Below are 11,321 nucleotides of genomic sequence, written 5' to 3'. Positions count from 1 at the left end.
ACGATGAACAAGTTGCCGATGGGAGGTGGTGGAGTTTTGTGTTCTTATCCGACCATATTTTTTTCTCAAAGGGACCTAAGTCCTTCCTCTAGTATCAATCTGTTGCCGTAAAATTTCGAGGAGGTACCAATGTGACTGAAGTTGGATACCAAACAAGATCCGCAATATCGAAGAGTACTTACAAAAAAAGTCCACACTCACCAAGAGTGTTCCGGTAGGAGATCCTCCAACGTTTAAGTTAGTCGGAGCTTTGGGAGCAATTGAGAGAAAAGAATACAAAAGTTTCGAGAGTAGAGGGAGAGCTCTGGAGAATTTGAGTTTTCTTGCTGCTTATCTTGGGAGTCCCCTTCGTATCTCTTTTATTTGGAGGTTCAGCGTGTAAATCACTAGCTGGAAGCTGTGAGTTTGTTAGACCTAATTCTGCAGGTCGTTGGGCCACATTCTGGCTCTTTATCGTGAGAGAAATATTTCCATCTTCTTTGAATTAAGATTATTAGTTATGGATATTCGGCATAGGCTTTTCCCACGTGGTTAGCTGAATTGGTGGTCCTGGATTCACGGCTGGTTGTGATCTCACCATATCATATTGGACATAACTTGATAGAGGATTGGTTCCAATCGATGGATCTCTCCGGTAACAATAACCATCTATAATTTTTTATTTTATTAAAAATTAATTTTTGCATATACTTTAGCTGGGAATTGGCCAATCTACCCTAAGCGACGAGAAAAAGGAAGAAATGTATTCTTCGATCCATTGACAACATGCTCTTGAAAGACCCAAGCGTCCTAAACCATGATCCTCCCTGCTTTTTCTGATGTGAAGCGAGGAAAACCACCCTGAATGTATATATTAATATATTTATGGTATCCGTATAGGGTGTTGTTTAATAGTTTTTACTGTTGCCGAGTTGGCTTAGGCAGGAATGCCCAGTTGAGTTCTTTACATAAGCCGAATACTCTTCAAATCTGTGCAGAGTTGGTACAGAGACCCAGAATCCTCCCTGGCTTTTTACTGCACCGCCTCACGCTTGTGTCTTCCTCCCGTGTTTGATGAAGGATCGGTCGCTGCCCACCACGTATCCCGATCCGCTAGATGCCACGGTGAATGGCGAGGAGCAGCGGTGACGTAGAAGATATGGAGGATAAGGGCATCACCTTGAAGTTCTTTGGTTCGTTATTATGCTGAGTTTAATTGCTTTCTTCTATCCCCAGCTTCTTGGCTCATCTGCTCCTCTTGTTTAGGTTCTTGAATGGTTTTTGGCTTTCCTAGATCCGATTTTTTTCTCCGGGTGATTTGAGAGGAGGAACCACAAATTTCGGCTTTTCGTTTTGGTATATATGGCATCGCTTTTGAGGCGACGAACCGCAAATTTCGGCTTTTCTTTTTCTAAAGGATGAGGTATCGCATCGCTCCGAGTAATTAATATAATTGTTAAAGTAGTCTATTTTTTGGGAAAAAACTTTATTTGCGGCATAGATGCATGATCTTGATTGAATTGACTTCAACTCCCTCGCAGGAGAAAAAGGATTGAGCGCTGATTGCAATTTTGATTGAATTTAAACACATAGCAGTTCACCATATCGTTCTTGACCCACCATAAGTTTCGGGAAGATATGAACCGCGAGATTTTTAAATTCGGACAATTTTCTACTGACAGTTTCTTCCAGTTGGATATCCATTATTACGGTTATGTGGCTATAAAAGAATGCCTACCTATTTTGTTTTGGTAGTTGTTGTCGTTGTTTTCAATAGTTCTATTTCCAGAACAGTTTCTTTATTTATGGAACAATTTGCATGGAGCTCGTTTTTCAACTATTTTGGTAGCAAAAAAAATTCAAGCTGGATTCCATTTCCGATTCTTACTATTACTTTTTTAAGAAATTACCATATTTACTATAATTTGCCATCAATATGCTTTTTGAAACTCAATCGATATTCTTATTTGCTACGAGGTTCTCAGATATTGCTAAATTTAGAGAGAGAGAGAAATTTTCTTGATCATAATCTTTTCTGCTTTTTTTTTTTTTTTTTTTTTTTTTTTGTGACTAGTGATAGGAATTTACGTGGCGTAGCATGGAAAGACGAGAACTGCTGAAATATGAGAGGCTTCCGCAACTCAGCCTGATTTGGAAAGATCAAAATCCGAAGGATGAAGGCAAGTACCAGCTGATCCAGCAACACACATCTTGATTACAAGGCTTCTGCTAAGAGAAAGGTTTGAGTACTTTGGCCGCTATATTCAGACTACAGATTATTTATATTTCCATTGTTTGATCACTCATGAGTTGCAAATGACCTTAAAATTTTACTTTCTCGAATTCTTGGGATGCTTGAATGTCATACCATACTCAAAACTAGAAAATCAATTGAGTATAATCTTTGTTCATTATAGTTGATTGGGAAACTAAATAAAACTAATCCGAAGTTCTCCATCTGTGATAGCTAAGATTGGGTCTGATGCTGACCTTCTAATATCTGTTGTTATTCGAAGTTAATTACTTCAAATAACTGGTCTTGTTTTTGCTTGCTGTGATATTCTAGGTATGCACAAATTCCTTGCCCTTGTTTTCTTTATTTGAACCTCATTTTCTGTCTTTTGTTTCTTTATCCACGGCACATATCTTATATCCTTTTTCTTTTAACCATGCAGCTGTTGAATTCATGATTAAATTTCGATCTCAACAATTTAATTCATAATATTTGTAATTTTAGTTCCAAAATACCTCATCTTTACGTGGCACTGGAAAATCATGTAAGGATCTAAATAAAATTGTGCAAAAGAATACACTTGGGGTTCAAGTTTGAGAAATATATGTTGATAAGATAGTAAAAGTGGATAATGAACTTCAGATAGGGCCTGATCGATGTTATAGAAGCATTGGAAATATTGTTGGAATGTACACTTTCGTAATAAACTTGTATTAGCATAATAAATTTTATAAACTATTTTATTATTTTTATATATAATTATGATTTAAATATTTAATTTAATTTTATTTTGTAGGTGGTGCTTACTCAAACATCGGATGAACCGATTTGGACTCTAGTTTTCCTTTTCTATACTTTTATACATAGTTTTTAATGAATTGTAAGAAGTACTTTGGGTTTGTCACTTTGGTGAAGTGTTTGTACTTTTGTCTTTAAGAATATTATTTACATTATCAATTTTGTTTTGTTAGATGCTATTGATGTTTCTGAAAAGTATCAATAAGATAATTATTTTTTTATGTGGATGGTTGTCACCAGATTTTTTATTTCATAATTCTTGCTTCAGGATGCACCATTATGTAATATATTAATGAATATAGTATATATTTCAAATAGGTTTTGTACATGTAGAATGAAAAATGATGATATCCAATTATTAAAAGTCTCTAATAAATTAATCTACAAAGGTATCACTAGCATTTAAAAGCATTAGTAAATCTATTTTTTGAGATGACCATTACAATTTAGATTTTTTGGCTAGCACTTTGCAATGCCACTAATTAATTTTCAATATCATTTTGAAGCACTGCTATTTACTACATTTACTTTATCTTTTCTTTATGTGGCATTTTTTAGTACTGCTAAATAAATTGGTAGCATTTTAGAAATGCTGATAAATATTAAACAATTGCTGCAAAATAAGATTTTTAGCAACATTCATCAAAATACTGTTGATTAATAATTTTTCACTAGCACTTTTCGATGTCATTAATTAACTATTATTGATATTTTGAAGTGTCACTATTTGTAGCATTCCTATTTACCTTTTGTTTTTGCGGTATTTTTTTTGTACCTCTAAAAAATGTATAGTAGTTCTAAAATGCTAATAAATATTAAATAAATGCTGCTAAGAAGAGACTTTTAATGACACATATGAAAGTTTCACTAATTAATCAGTGACATGATTATTGGTGATATTAAATCGATATTTGACCAAAATGCTGCTAAAGGTATTAACGATATTTTTTCTTACTTTCAGTAATACTTTTCTATACTGCTAAAGACTTATTTTCTTGTAGTGACAGAAGAAGAAAAAGAAAAGAAAACCAAGGAAGGGACAAGAAAAAGAATGAAAGAAAGAAAAGAAGAAAAAAAACAAAAGGAGAAAGAAGAAAAGATAAAGAAAAAAGAAGTATAGAAAGGGATAAGAGAAAGAAAGAAGAAAAAAGAAAGTAAGGAAGGTAAAGAAAAAAAAGGAAGAAAGAAGGAAGAATGTAAAGAAAGAAAAACAAGAAAGAGAGAAAGAGAAAAAAAAGAAGAAAAAGAAAAAGGAAGAAAGATAGAAGGTATCTACAGGACTTTTGATCGACACTACTATTTGGATAAGGTGAGATAATGGGGCATCATATTTTATAGAGAAATTGGAACACCCGTGTCTCATAGAATTTAAACTTTACTCCTACTAGATGACCAAGTGAATGATAGTTTGTACCATTGGGCTATAACCCTTTCTATATCTATAATACCATTTGCTATGAAAATGAGCTCTAAAAGTTTATGTAAAGGTTAATCTTTAGTTAGATTACAATATGGAGCAATTTCTAAGAGAACAAATACCAGCAACTTCCCCCTTACAACTACATCCTTAAAACACAAACCAATCTCCAACAATAACTAGGTTTAAGGTCCAACAGAGTAAAACCTAGAATAAATCTAGAGAAGGGGGAAAGTGGTATGCCATAAAATCTTTATCTTGTTTCTTCTAATCAATTTATCTTGCTTAACTTATAAATAACTTGCTTAAATGAAAAAGTGAGATCATTTAACCTTTCCTTTCCCCTCCGGCTTACTCCATTTAACCCAGTTATTCTAGATTTTTTATTTTGCTTCCGAAAGCAATATAAACGTAGCTTGAGTTTTACGTTCAATAATATCAACTAAGAGTTAATTTGGATTGACTAATCCAATCAAGGTCATATTACAACCCTAGCTAATGAATCTATTATAAGCCATTTGGATGTGGGTAAGCCTCATATATTATTCTCACATATTTAGTTATGTTAAGTTATTCTTGATTTTCCCCTTTGATGAACTATTAACTATTTCTCAATTAATTATTCTTGGTTAGATAATTTTTAATTAAGAATTTTCAACTACTCATGCATTTTATGTTTATTCACGATTGAGTGGATCAACTTTACAAATTATACATAACCGATGCTGGTTATTTTTGTGAATGTTGTTGTTTGTTCATTAGTTTTGCTACTTTTTATGTTCTTGTGCATGAATTTTATTTTTCCTAATGTGTTTCATACAGCAAAACCTCATTTGCATGCAATTATCACATCTAAACTATGCACTCCTAACCAGTCTTAGCACATCTATCTGAATCCACAAGCTTTGAACTAATCTACAGCCAAAAATTTTATGTTGATTATAGTTCAATTGAAAGCCAGGGTATTGGTTACCAACAAACCCATATGTCATACTTGCAAAGACTCATCTATTTTACAAGGAAAACAAGTGTACAATTAAAAAAAATCTGGGAAAAAAGGTTTTAAAATGATATATGAATTATGACTTCTTGAGTTAAGAATAATATGAAGGCATGTCTACATATGGCATGAAAAGATGATAACTTTTATATAAAAGCATTTTGAATAAATTACAAAAAAATCCCGAGATTTTCATTTATTACAGTTACACCCAATAGTTTATAAAATCTATATTTATACCCATGTTAATTATCAGCATTGGTCAAACCATTTATGTAGTATAGAAAGATGAAAATACCCTTGATATTTTCTCTCTTTTTTTGATTTTTTTAATGATGCTTCTCTCTTAAACATCTAAAAAGCTCATCATCTTCTTTCTCGCAAAGCTCAAATTTATTTCCAACCCCACAATGCCCTTTGCCATTTCCTCTCCGCCTCCCTCTGTTCACCTCACCTCTTCTCCCACCTTGATGAAATGGTCCAGAGAGAAGAAATGAGGAAAGGGGGAAAGAAGATCATAAGCATATTATTTTATCATATAGACGAAATGGTGGCTGTGATATCCCAACACTCAAAAAAATGAAATGGCCAACATGTGCGTTACACTTGCTGAAAATATGTAGGAAGCTGGAAATTATGGTGGAAGGAGTTCTCTTCTTTATTTCTGCGACTAGTAGGATTCTAATTCAATTCAGAATCAAATTATTTTTGATGTCTAATTCCTTTCATAGGCATCTATTTAAGGGCTCAAATACTCTTCTGAGATCAATAATCCAATCTTGGTCTCTCTTCTCCTCTATTTTCTTAAGAACTGTGGATTTGATTCATAGTGTTCATCGAAAAGACCATCACCAAGGCTCATCGAAAATCTCAATTAAGATATTCAACTTCTTTTCCTTCTCTTTTCTTGCATTAGATGCCATCCATTGGTTTTGATTTGGTTGAAACAATGCATAAAAGAATTTCTTATTTTCATATCTAGGACTCTATCATCTCCCCCATTTTCCAGCACCATATACCACCGCAGATCACTGGAAAAGAAACTCCGACTACATTACCGTGGCCCAGCCGCCATCAGCCACAGCCTTGCTGTCCATGAGACCTCCTCTATCTCGAGAAGGAGCATGTAAGCCCCCTATTATGCAAGGAAGAAAAAAAGAGAAAGAAGGAAGAAAGAAAATGAGAGAAAGAAAAAAAAAGAAGAGAGAGAATTTCTCTCTCTTCACTCTCTCCCTTCTTTGATCTTGCATCCCCATTTTTTCTCTCTAGTTTCTCTCTCTACTTTCTCTTTCTATAATATTTTCTCTCTCTAAAATTATTTCTCTCTCTATAAAATTTATCCCTCTAAGATTTATTAAGTAAAAGGCTTTCTTTTAATAAATCTGATATGATCTTAATAAAGAGAGTTCAGATTCATGATTGTCGGACAACGTGTCAATGCTCACCTTGGTCAGATCCAAATACTATTGGATTCAATTATTTGTAGATTTTATTAAACCATCTATACACTAATCCAACTATGATTTGATGAAATCATCTTGATCGGATCGATTGGGATGTCAGATAGTGTTATCTGATCGATCATATTCCTCATTGATTTTTCTCTCATCTAATATTCTCTCTTTATAAATTTTCTCTCTAGATTATTCTCTTTCTATCATATTTGTTGTCTCTCTATTTGCTTGGGATTAGTGAAACCAGAGGTCTATCTCTCATGGTTAGTTTGATCTTATCTTGAAAACTCTAATCCGTGAAGCACACTCAATTTTCGGTTCAATCTTAAGTGAGATTTTGATTTAAAATTTTATTTTAATTAGTTATGAATTAAAATTAATATAAGAATATAATTTTAAATAATAGATTCTAAAGAATTTTTTCAAGATTAATCAATCTATTCGTTCAGTATTCTGCAAAAGGTAAGTAATGAACCATCTTTTCAAAATATTTTATAATTTATTTTGAAAGTAAATAATTAGTTTTTGAATTATGTATGATTTATGAAACTGCATTTTGAAGAAAAAATGATTTGTAAATTTGAGATTTCTAAAATATTATGATTTATTGATTTATTATGAAATATGTATATATTCAATGGAGTTTTGATATCTATATATTATGTTGCAAAAGAGCTTTGATATTGATCATATTTATACTTTTAGTCTAGCTATATTTAGTAGACCCCACCAATGAAGGTTAAACATTAATACTCAGTTGACCTCGTTAATAGGAGTTAAACTTGGTACTCATTGAACCCTGCCAATAGAAGTTAAGCATTGGTACTTAGTGGATCTTGCCAATATGGGTTAAATATTGATATTCAATGAATCCTATCAAGTATTCAGTAAATCCTGCAATGAAGATTAAATATTGGTATTCAGTGGATCTTGCCAATAGAGTTAAATGTTAGTCATAATCAAAGACTGTTAAGTTATATATATTTTTTCTGAATTAGATTTATAATTATATATACATGAATATTTAAAAAAATTTAATTTGCACTGATTAGCATGGAATATATTCTCATATTATTCATGGCTTTTGTTTTTGAATATTATATTTTACGAATATATCTGAAATATCTAGTTGAGATATTCATTACTCACTGGGTTATCGAGCTCATTACCTCTCATTTTTCTTTTCAGATTCAGATTTTTAATTACAAACATGGATACTATTTTAGAAGTGAGTTAGAGGCGAAAGTCGATGATATAGATTTATTATTATATTTTTATAGAATTATTATTTGAGGTGTAATTGATGTAATTAAGATTTTTTGAAAATTATAAAAATTTTGTGAGAGATTAAAGTTGATTTTAGTTAGTTAAAATTTGAATTTAATTTATTATAAATTTTTTTATAATATATTGATATCGTATTTGAAATACCTTATGTGTTTATAAATTTTTTTTTTATAAATATACGGTAGTTTTTATAATTTTTAAACTTGTGACTTTGAATTGGAGGCATGATAGCGGCAGACTCCTCTGGCTAAAGTCCTATCAGATTGAAGAATAGGCTTGCCATCATGTGGCTCCGCGGCTGCTCCATATATAATAGACAAAAGAGGGGTCATACAGAATGCAGTAGACCACTTTGTGGACGAGCATCAAAGAGAGAGAAAGCGAGGCATTGGATAATAAAAGGCTAGTAGGCCCTTCGAGTGAGTCGCACCAGAGGGCATGAGCATGCTGGCCGGACCCCCTTGAGGTGGCGCTTCAGGGTGGTAGGCGTGTGCTGGAATTGCTTGTCGTGGTGGTCCTTTCCCATTGGCATCCCCCTGGTTCTGCATGCCTTCCCTCCCTTTTATGTGGCATCAACTTGGTGGAAGTCGGTGGGCTACAACAAGGGCTGCTTGTTTTGGATTAATTTCATAGACTAGTTTTTTTCACGACCTTTGCTCTCTGGCTTCAATGGGGAGAGGTTGGAATGGGTTTTACCTGCTGGTTTGGTAAACAAGGTCGTGGTGAAGGTGGATGCAGCGGTCGGGGGTGGGGGGCATACATAGTGGGGAGGGATTTGGATAAAATTAAGTAATTATTGTTTTGCAACTCAACTTCTTCCTATAAATATATTGATGACTTTCACTGGATATAGTTCTATTACTATGAAATTATCGTTTTATTTCTTTGCTAACCATCTTCAGCAATACTACAATAAATTCTTTGTTGAAAAAAAAATTCAATGCTCTTTGCTGACTTCACGCAGAACTCATCAAAGGATGCAGGCTCAGATGGTCCTCAAAGCAAGGTGTCAGTACCAAAGGGATCACGTTTTGGGCGCATTGGCTCAAATCCACTTCAGAAAACTATGGGTTGGGTCTCAAGATCCCACTGCCGGGTACTTTACTTGATATAATCCATTTGTGTTTTTCCCAGCTTGTTTACAACCTGAACTTATATATCTACATGTTGTGCATTTGCTAAATCATATGACTGAAGGCAAAACTGGGTGATTAAAACAAATTCTATTATGATCAAAAGCTTAAGAAATGGGTTGAGGAAGGTGCTAAGCCTCCAACTGAGGAAGCTGCCCTACCACCGCATCCAACAGCAGCATCACTCTAGAATGGTATACCATATTACAACATAAACAACGCCTTTACAAGCAATGAAAGTCTTGCCAATAATCGGTGGTTCGAAGGGGAAATCCTTGGCTCCCATAGAACATAGTTTAGGGATCCCACCCATTCCACCCAGCCAAAACCAATATTCAGCTCATAGTAGAATGGGAGTTCGATCAAGCCGGATGGTGTGGTGGACCCATTACGAGATGGAGCACAAACGAGACGTGGCAAGGTTGGTGCTGAGGAACCGGGAGTGGCAGCTAGTGAGGGAGGTGCCGAGGGAGATGGAGGTAGGGGAGGAAGAGCTGGCGAAGTAGCTCGAAAAGGAGGAGGAAAAAGGTGTCATCTTTGGCTCCCATGGATGGAGAGTGAGGAAGTCAGTTGCGAAGAAGAAGACAGAGGAGTTTCCCATTTCGTTGTGGCCATTTAATTATTCAGGACATTTTAATTATCTTATAAATTTATTCTGACATATCATTTGGATTCCATTTAATATTAATGGTTTAACTAACAGCATGAATTAAAATATAAATTAAAAATAAATCTCAAAGGTGTAAGGATAGGTTTTTCAAATTACTGGACCTAGTCTTAGAAAGATTTTTATAATTTATTTAAATATTTTTATTTTAAAAATAATATATGTTATTTATATTTTAATATGTGGATCTGAAGCATATTTCTAATCAAAAAGAGTTTTTGGATTAAATTAGAAAGTCTTACATCTGTGAATTCTAGAAAAAAAACACTCTTTTTCTGCAATGGGCCCGGAGGAGAAAAGTCAACTAGCTTAAAATTCATGAGGCGGCGTACTCCTTTTTTTTCTATAATCTTTCAAGAGTTTTTCTAAATTTTGCAAAGGATAAAGCTTTCTCCTTCCTATCCCTTTACTAATCTTAACCTTTTCTCGTTCCCCGTTTGGCTTCTAGAAAAGCAGATTTTATTTTCTCCACGTGTTGAATTAAGCTTCTCAACCGAGCTTACAAGTTTCTTAAATAACTACTATGACAATTAAAAGGTTAGAAGAACAGAAGTTTTATTGTCCTACCATACCCTTTTCTTCTCATTTGGACACTGGAAAGCATCAGATGTTAATTAAGTATTCTGCTCGGAAACTACAACCTAACATTCTTGTTGACCAACATAAGGCGGCTGCAACTTCCCTGGCACGTATTTAGACCATAACGTACACTTTGAGCTCTAAAATCAAATCCGTGTCTTGCTGCTTACCTAATGGGTCCTTCCGTAGCTTTGAGTGTTACACATAAATTCTATTATTATAACACCAACACTTTTTGTAGCCCTCCTCTTGGATGACACGTGAATGCAATGGGCCTCGTGGCCCCCCAACCCATACCATTTCCACACTGCTGTTGTTGTTGGGGGACCATCATAAAAGTCGTGCACTGCGTTGCATGCGCATGCGCCATCATGTATGCATGTATCTAAGTAGATAGGCATCTCACCTTCCAAATCTTTTCCAAATGAAAATGACCCAATCTCCTTTAAACATTTATCTCCATTTCTGCTGTTCTCTTTATCCCATCATATCCATTTATTTTACCTCAAAGAGAATTAGAACTATGTTGCAAATTCTCTCACTTATCAATCATGCTTGCAATTTGCTAACCAAATATATCAAATGCTCGTATCTTTTTCAAAAGGATTAATTGGATAGTATTTAAGCGTTTTTGTTAAGTAAATGAAAAAGAGATAATACAGAGAGGAAAAAAAAGCTAAGAAAGAAAATACTAATAAGTGGGAAAGTACTGAGATCTTTACCCAACCCAAAGCAGCTTCCACAATTGTACCAAAAGAAAATTAAAAAAAAAAT

General features: G+C 34.0%; 1 long non-coding RNA gene across 2 annotated transcripts; it reads left to right on the top strand.

The window, feature by feature from the left end:
• The first annotated feature begins 780 nt into the window (after positions 1 to 780).
• LOC105034241 (uncharacterized) lies at positions 781 to 9,389 on the top strand. Of its 2 annotated transcripts, none has more exons than XR_012137940.1 (4): positions 781 to 846; positions 978 to 1,172; positions 2,054 to 2,219; positions 9,133 to 9,389. It is a non-coding gene; the product is annotated as an uncharacterized lncRNA (long non-coding RNA). The 2 variants fall into 2 exon arrangements; XR_012137939.1 differs by lacking the exon at positions 9,133 to 9,389 and adding an exon at positions 3,009 to 3,187.
• The last annotated feature ends 1,932 nt before the right edge of the window (positions 9,390 to 11,321 follow it).

This window comes from Elaeis guineensis, chromosome 1 (genome assembly GCF_000442705.2).
Source record: "Elaeis guineensis isolate ETL-2024a chromosome 1, EG11, whole genome shotgun sequence".
NCBI classification, from domain to species: domain Eukaryota; kingdom Viridiplantae; phylum Streptophyta; class Magnoliopsida; order Arecales; family Arecaceae; genus Elaeis; species Elaeis guineensis.
This window is presented reverse-complemented; position numbering and strand designations above follow the sequence as displayed.